We start from the raw sequence: 7,484 nt of genomic DNA, 5'->3' as shown, positions 1-7,484 counted from the left end.
TTTGGGACAGTTTTTCCCAAAAGTTTAACAAACAATGAAAGTGATTGCACTGAAGTTTTGTATTCCTAAAAAATGCCTATGCATTGTATCAGTGGGCAGGGAGACAAAACAAACAAAAATCCCCAAAATACTGGGAACTGTGGAAGAAGAGCAGAAATCTCTCTACCAGCTGCCCAGGCTTTCAGCTCCTTCCAGTCACTGYCTCCTCTTTCTCTATATGCCACCCCAGACCTGCCCCTCCTCTGTGGGCAGCTGAGATACAGCTGTGCTCTTTGGCAATCACTGCAGAGGTTGCCCATCTATGGGTCTGCACTTCCTACAGGTCTGAGGAAAACTCTAATGCGTGTTTACTGTGCTAGAGTCCTTTGCAACCCATAACTTTACTCCTGTGTGAAGCCTAATGATTACATGGGACTGSACATTCATGAGAAGCTATAGGATCAGGTCCTCTGCCTTGTTCCCACTAAAACTGAGTTAGTTTGTTGCTCCATAGAAGATGGTCTGTTTGAAAGGCTGGTGTCCATTTGAACTCAAGTTACTTAAAAAAAATATTCTGTCAYGCTGAAAGTAGTTCAGATGCTGCAGATGATTCTGAGTGTGCTAGTTTGTGGGGGGGTTTAATACATATTTTCCTTTAAATTATTGTGTAAAAGATATTGCCATCTTTTACACCCATCTGCCCTCCCACACAGAAGAAACTGGCCATGAATGTGCTTAATATATTGCCTGAAGGTGTTCCTCACCTCCAAAAGATAGTTTCAGTTATTGCACTTTGAAGTCCTGTTTAAAGGCAGGTAAAAAGAACAACTCAGACAAAAGCTTGTTTCCAATTTGCTCTATTTGCTATCCACCACTACCACAACAAAAAACAATACAAACCTTCTCTTCCTTCTCAGTCAAAATAGAAAACTGTGGCCTATATAGGACAGAGAAATTAACTTTCCTATTGTTGCAAGAAGTGACACAAGGTCTTCAGACATCCGGTCGCTCTGGTTTTACCATCCATCTGAAAGATGGTCCTGCYAACAGCTCAATACACCTTTAATTCCTTGTAAGAAGCATGTCAGAAAGCAAAGAAAGGAACTATTTAGGAATTAAAATACTACACATTAGTCCCCAACCAATACCTCCTGCAGATACAGACTGGCATGAGCTTAAACCAGCAGAAACTAGGTTAGCTCCACATCCAAATTACATAATCTTTTAGCATCACTGCTAATGGCAGTACCATCCCCAGATGTAGTGCTAAATACAAGGTGCTCTACTTTCAACCAAACCTACAACAAAGGCAAGTGTAGTGTTTGCTGTACATCATTCATCTTCTGCCAACAGCTTGACAGCTGGAGTACCCCAAGAAGGTCCTCAGTACTCACAATGACATTCACCTCTAATTTTTCCATGAGAATAGCATTATCCTTTCCAGGGACTGTTCTGCTATGAAAGATCACTTCGGGAACCTCTCATGGAGAACTGGAGAGGTGCCTGAGGACTGGAAGAAAGCCARTGTCACTCCAGTCTTCAAAAAGGGCAAGAAGGAGGACCCAGGCAACTATAGGCCGGTCAGCCTCACCTCCATCCCTGGAAAGGTGGTGGAACAGCTCATTCTGGATGTCATCTCCAGACATACGGAGGAAAAGAAGGTGATCAGGAGTAGCCAGCATGGATTTACCAAGGGGAAATCCTGCTTAACTAACCTGATAGTCTTCTGTGATGGCATGACTGGCTGGGTAGRTGAGGGGAGAGCAGTGGACGTTGTGTGCGTTGACTTCAGCAAGGCTTTTGATGCTGTCTCCCATAACATCYTCCTAGATAAGCTCAGGAAGTGTGGGTTAGAGGAGCGGGCTGTGAGGTGGATTGAGAACTGGCTGAAWGGCAGAGCTCAGAGGGTCGTCATCAGAGGTGTGGAGTCTAGTTGGAGGCCTGTGGCTAGTGGAGTTCCCCAAGGCTCTGTACTGGGCCCATCCTGTTCAACTTCCTCATCAACGACCTGGACGAGGGGACGGAGTGCCTCCTCAGCAAGTTTGCCGATGATACCAAGCTGGGAGGAGTGGCTGATACACCAGAGGGCTGTGCTGCCATTCAGAGAGACCTGGAGAGGCTGGAGAGCTGGGYGGAGAGGAACYTTGTGAGGTTCAACAAGGGCAAGTGCAGAGTCCTGCACCTAGGGAGAAGTAATGCTGTGCACCAGTACAAGCAGGGGTCTGASCTTGTGGAGAGCAGCTCTGCAGAGAAGGACCTGGGAGTGCTGGTGGATGACAAGTTGACCGTGAGGCAGCAATGTGCCCTTGTGGCCAAGAAGGCCAATGGTCTCCTGGGGTGCATTGGGAAGAGTGTTGCCAGCAGGTSGAGGGAGGTGATCCTGCCCCTCTCCTCAGCCCTGGGGAGGCCTCATCTCAAGTACTGCGYCCAGTTCTGGGCTCCCCAGTACAAGAGAGACATGGAGCTACTGGGGAGAGTCCAGCATAGGGCTGCGAAGATGATCAGAGGGCTGGAGCACCTGCCCTACGAGGAACAGCTGCGAGAGCTGGGCCTGTTCAGCCTGGGGAAGAGAAGCCTGAGGGGGGATCTTATCAATGTGTACAAGTACCTGAAGGGAGGGTGTCAAGGGGACAGGGACAAACTCTTTTCAGTTGTCCCATGTGACAGGACAAGAGGCAATGGGCAGAAACTGAAGCACAGGAAGTTACACCTGACCGYGAGGGGGAATTTCTTCTCTGTGAGAGTGACGGAGCCCTGGCACAGGTTGCCCAGAGAGGTGGTGGAATCTCCTTCTCTGGAGATATTCAAAACCCTCTGGATGCACCCCTGTCTAACATGCTCTAGGTGATCCTGCTTGAGCAAGGGGATTGGACTAGATGATCTCCAGAGGCCCCTTCCAGCGTTACCGATTCTATGATTCTAATTTAATGTCCAGTATTTACCATGTCCTTGATGAGCTCAAGTAGAGAGACTTGAGCATGCTGTGATCCATTTGAACTAAGAACATTTCAACCCAAGTATGTTTGTACCAATTTTTGTTTTGTTTATACTTTTGTATTTTAAAATGAGTCCCTTCTACTATCAAGACCTCCAGACTTTATTAATTCCAAGATTATTTTAAAAATAGTAGAATTTCATTTCTTCCCAGAACAGCACTGTACTTTGTATTCACATACAATTTAGTTTATTATCCCTTCATTCTTCTGTTGTAACATAAAAGGGATGGTAGTCCTGCTCTGTGAGTTGTTCCTGAGAGACATCTCTGAGTTCAGTGGAAAACAGAAGCTTAAAAGACCCCTTTGAGGTCAGCAGAGGTGGTATAAATGAAAGTTAAAGTGATGTCAAACAGAAATGGCACTTTGGGCTTACATACCTTCAGGGCACTAAGCAGCCATGGACATGAGAGGGGCCCAGTTGTCGTTCCATGTGAGTTGCACAGGTCTCATCTCGTCTGAATGTGCAAACTTGAGATCAGCTTGATTGCAATGGCAAGCACACAGCACTTCTTAGACCAGTGTCTGAAATCATACTGCAGAGTGCTTCTTTTATAAATGTGGGTAATAACATCTATTTTTTCCATCCTTTTACCTGTCTTGCCTACTTAAAGGGCAAACTGATGCAAGCAGRCCCATTTCTCACTAGGTATTTATGCAGCATTGCATTTTATATAGTGAGACTCTGTTTTGGAGGTTGCTGTTGTAAGAACCTAAGAAACTTTGTATTGGAACAGACCAGTGATGGATCTATCCAGCCTGGGCTCCAGCAGCACCATTAGCAGATACTGTTCAGGAAGAGCACRCAAGCCTAGCCACTCTTTGAGGTCCATTCCCAGCACCTGTAGTCATTGATTAGGGATGTTAGGGAGTCATTTCTGCCTCTTCCTTGTTCATAGACATGTTGCCCATGAATTTGTCTAAYCCCTTTTTGAAACTGTTCATACTGTTTCCCTTTAAAATGTGCTATGACTACAGATTCCAGAAGTTCACTATCTGTTATATAAAAAAAAGCATGTTATTGTATCTGGCCTAAACCAGTCTGTTAAGAGTTTTAGAGAGTGATCTCTAGTTGTAAGAGTGTGTGATATGGTGAACAACAGGTTTGCATTCATCTTATTTCTACTTAGCCTTCTCCTCGCTTAACTGAAATCTCTGTTCTTTCAGTCTCTTCTTGTAAGACAGCTGTACCATCCTACTGATCATTTTAACTATCCTTTTCTGTACCTTCTCTAAGCCTGTTATGTCCTTCTGGAGATGCTGAGTCCAGGACTGCACCCATTAGCCAGGATGTGGGTGCAGCTGGGTTTTACATATTGGCAAAATGAGGGACTCGGCATTGTTCCTAACACCCTTCCTGATGATGCCCAACAATTTGATGGCTTTTTTGGCTGACACTGTAATTGAGCTGATGAATGAAGCTGTGAATAACTAATGAGAATATGCTATTGTGATTGAGGCTGGCTGTGGTATGCAGTTAAATATAACTGTTCCTTTTTTTTTCTTCCTTTTAGAGACCGTATTTAATTGCAAATCTCACTGAAAGACAGATCTTATCACCCAAGGTGACTGCTCCATTTGGATAGCTTTGGGTCACTGTATGTGTTTGCAGTCTACCTTTTCTTTCTGCCTGGAGCATTGGTAGTACACCCTACCTAAAGCAGAGCACTCATAAGTAATAYGCCTGCACATTCCTCTTGGATTTGTGTGCTAGAGCCTAAGGCCGCTTTTGAACTTAGGCCTCTTGTTCAGCAACTTGATTATAAGGATGTGGAAATGCTTCTCTCTGACACCTCCTTTTCAAGAAGTTTTATGACTCAGATGCACAAATTAACTTCTAGATGAAAGTGAAATAGAAGCTTTAGCCCAGGAGCAACACCTACCTAGATTTATAATCCTGTCAAATATATAGCTTTAATAAAAGCTTGTAGAGTAAACTAAACTAGTAACAAGCTGTGAAGAGCCTATGGCCCAATATCCAATCCTGAGCCTCTAATTCCCAGGGAATTATTTACATTGTGATGGTTATTGCTTCTGAATGATTAACACCTGTAAGACTTTAAAATTTGGGGCTAATATCTCTTTTCCATTTTCAGCATGTGAAGTCCTTAATTCTGGCATGAATCACAGCTCTCTGCCATCCAGCTCTTCCCTGAGGTCTGCATGGCTAGCATTCTACCAGAGCATGTTATAGAGTGCAGACACTGATCCAAGAAGGCTATCAAGTAGTCTTCTTCCACAGAGCTCTTAAAATCTGACTAGAATACCTCATTTGGAACATTCATCCAAGAATTTTAAAGAATGTCTTGGAGAGATAAGCATTTCATCAGAAGCAGTATATACCAAAAAAGTTTGATTTCTATGATTTTCTTTTTCAGYGAAAAATCAAATGGAAATTGCACTTCTGTTTTACATTACAAAATAATTACACTTTTTAGTACCTCATGTTTCCTGGCTTTTCTTTTCATAGATTCGTCACCTTCTTCAGCACATCTGAGCCTATTAAAATGTCAATGAATCTTGATAGTTCGCTTCTTCAGTCCAGACAGAGTTATGTCACTGATTGCCAGCTCCTTGCACCCAGGCAATGACTCTGGAAAGGAGGTCAGTAACAATCAGTGAGAGGGAACGGTGTGCACTAAAACAACGCCGCACCTCCTACACTGTCTCTATGCTAGTTCACTCTCACAGTGTAAGAAATCCTGCTGATGACAATGCAACTATTCACTACATATATATATATAACAGTCCTAGAAATACTCTGCTTAGATATCTCTACATGCAAATTTCACAGCATTAATATAGTCCCCTTCTGTTGTAGGAGCGCCAGAGGTAAGACTCTCCCCTAGAACCTCATAGGCCTCCTGGTTTAGGTACCTGGTGTATTAGCAGCCATGAGGACTTGGCCAGAAGTGTTGTATGGACAAGTAATTAAATGTCAAAACTTGTATGTATCTGAAAAGCCTCATTAGCTATTTTGAATCCTGACAGACAAGGTTTGGTAAAAGAGATTTAGCTTCCTGTAGTGATCATACAACTTGCTCTCTGGAGCAGTGAATTAACATACCTTAGAAAGTATAATGCCCATTGCTTTTAAGATGGGTTATATGACCCACAAAAGAGAGAAAAATAAGTGGACTTGTACAGTCTGGAGATGGCAACACCAGTCTGAAGATGCTTGTAAATTTGAACACGTCAGAATCCCTATTCTTGGCTATCTCAATGCTTTATTATTTATTTTTTTTTCCCCTAAGGGCTGGATGCTATCACCACTAAAATCAGTGGAAGGATTCCCACTGAATTTCAGGGTAGTCAGATTAGTTACTAGGCTGTCATACTAGAAAGGCTTACAGTTCAAAAAAGGAAAAATACTGTCCTCTCAACGAGTTTGACCCATGAATGACCAAATGTGATCAGCCAAGTGCAATTGCATAGGGTAACTTTTTCTGGTGTTGTATAGTGGCTGTATTTCAGAAACAAGTGAAACCCGACCTGGACAGGAGCTGGAATTTGGCACCTTGTGCTCATCGGGGCTCTGTGCAGGCATTGGGAACTCCTTTAAGTCAGAGCTGTAGTCTCCATATTGCAGGGCTTGATCAGCAGAAGTTATCTCAGTGTAACTGTTCTTCTGCAGCCAGTGACCTTTGGCAGGGGGATGGTTTACCAGGCAGAACATTCAGCTAGAAAACAATGTTGAGATGCCTTGCAATGAGTGGGAAGTACGGAAAACAAACAGCACAAGGAGTTTATTAATGGACTTTGTATAGTGTTTATTTCCTTATTTGAATTGCTCTGTTACTTACTTACTAAAATTACAGAACCTCTAACTGTCCCATGGTGAATCCATGCTTTTTATCCACAACAACCCGATTAGATACATTATTTACTTTATAATTTTTATCTGAAAAGATGTGGTAATAGTTTAATAAAAAAATGTTCTAAAGCACCCTAACTATTTAAATATCACAGAATCAGTATGGTTGGAAGGGACCTCTGGAGATCATCTAGTCCAACCCCAAAAAATATTTTGCTGAAGTAATTATCTCCTGCAAATCTTACCAACSTGAAGGGATGCCCCCACGTTGTTTATCTAACCGAGACCGTAAGTCTCAGCCTCCCAAAGCATTTGAAGTGTGCACGTGCACTTACTCCTGTGCGTCTTCCCTTGTGCTCTTGTGGCAACTGTTGCTTCCATGTTCCTGTGTTTTGAAGGCTCGGGAAAGCCAGGGAGTTGCAGATGTGAGCTCAGACCTTTGAGAAACTGAAGGCTGCCATTGTGAATGCGGTGTGAGCTGAGCTGTCTCTCTCATCCAAGACGAACGAAACCTGAAACAGCGCGTTAATCCTGGGAAGTAAGTTCGATGGTTAACGCGCTGGTGTTCAGTAAGGCCGTGCCCCACTGATGCCACCGACAAAAATGCCTAAAGCAGTGCCCCGAGGGGGCAGGACTTGCTCGGCGGGAGACTCGCACCGCGGGCCGGGGCGCTTCGTTGCGGGGCCGGGGCCGGGGGC

At 43.9% G+C, this 7,484-nt stretch overlaps 1 long non-coding RNA gene across 2 annotated transcripts; it reads right to left on the bottom strand.

The window, feature by feature from the left end:
• Positions 1-827: 827 nt before the first annotated feature.
• LOC146588864 (uncharacterized) lies at positions 828-7,388 on the bottom strand. Of its 2 annotated transcripts, none has more exons than XR_014897331.1 (5): positions 7,122-7,388; positions 6,465-6,652; positions 5,414-5,565; positions 3,353-3,508; positions 828-1,048 (listed from the first exon to the last, which is right to left on the bottom strand). It is a non-coding gene; the product is annotated as an uncharacterized LOC146588864 (long non-coding RNA). The 2 variants fall into 2 exon arrangements; XR_014897332.1 differs by having other exon boundaries at positions 3,353-3,430.
• Between the last annotated feature and the right edge of the window lie 96 nt (positions 7,389-7,484).

This window comes from Rhea americana, unplaced genomic scaffold (assembly GCF_003343005.1).
Source record: "Rhea americana isolate MKP2758 unplaced genomic scaffold, rheAme1 scaffold_49, whole genome shotgun sequence".
In the NCBI taxonomy this organism is placed as follows: domain Eukaryota; kingdom Metazoa; phylum Chordata; class Aves; order Rheiformes; family Rheidae; genus Rhea; species Rhea americana.
The sequence above is the reverse complement of the archived record's forward strand: the minus strand, read 5'-3'. Positions and strand labels throughout refer to the sequence as shown.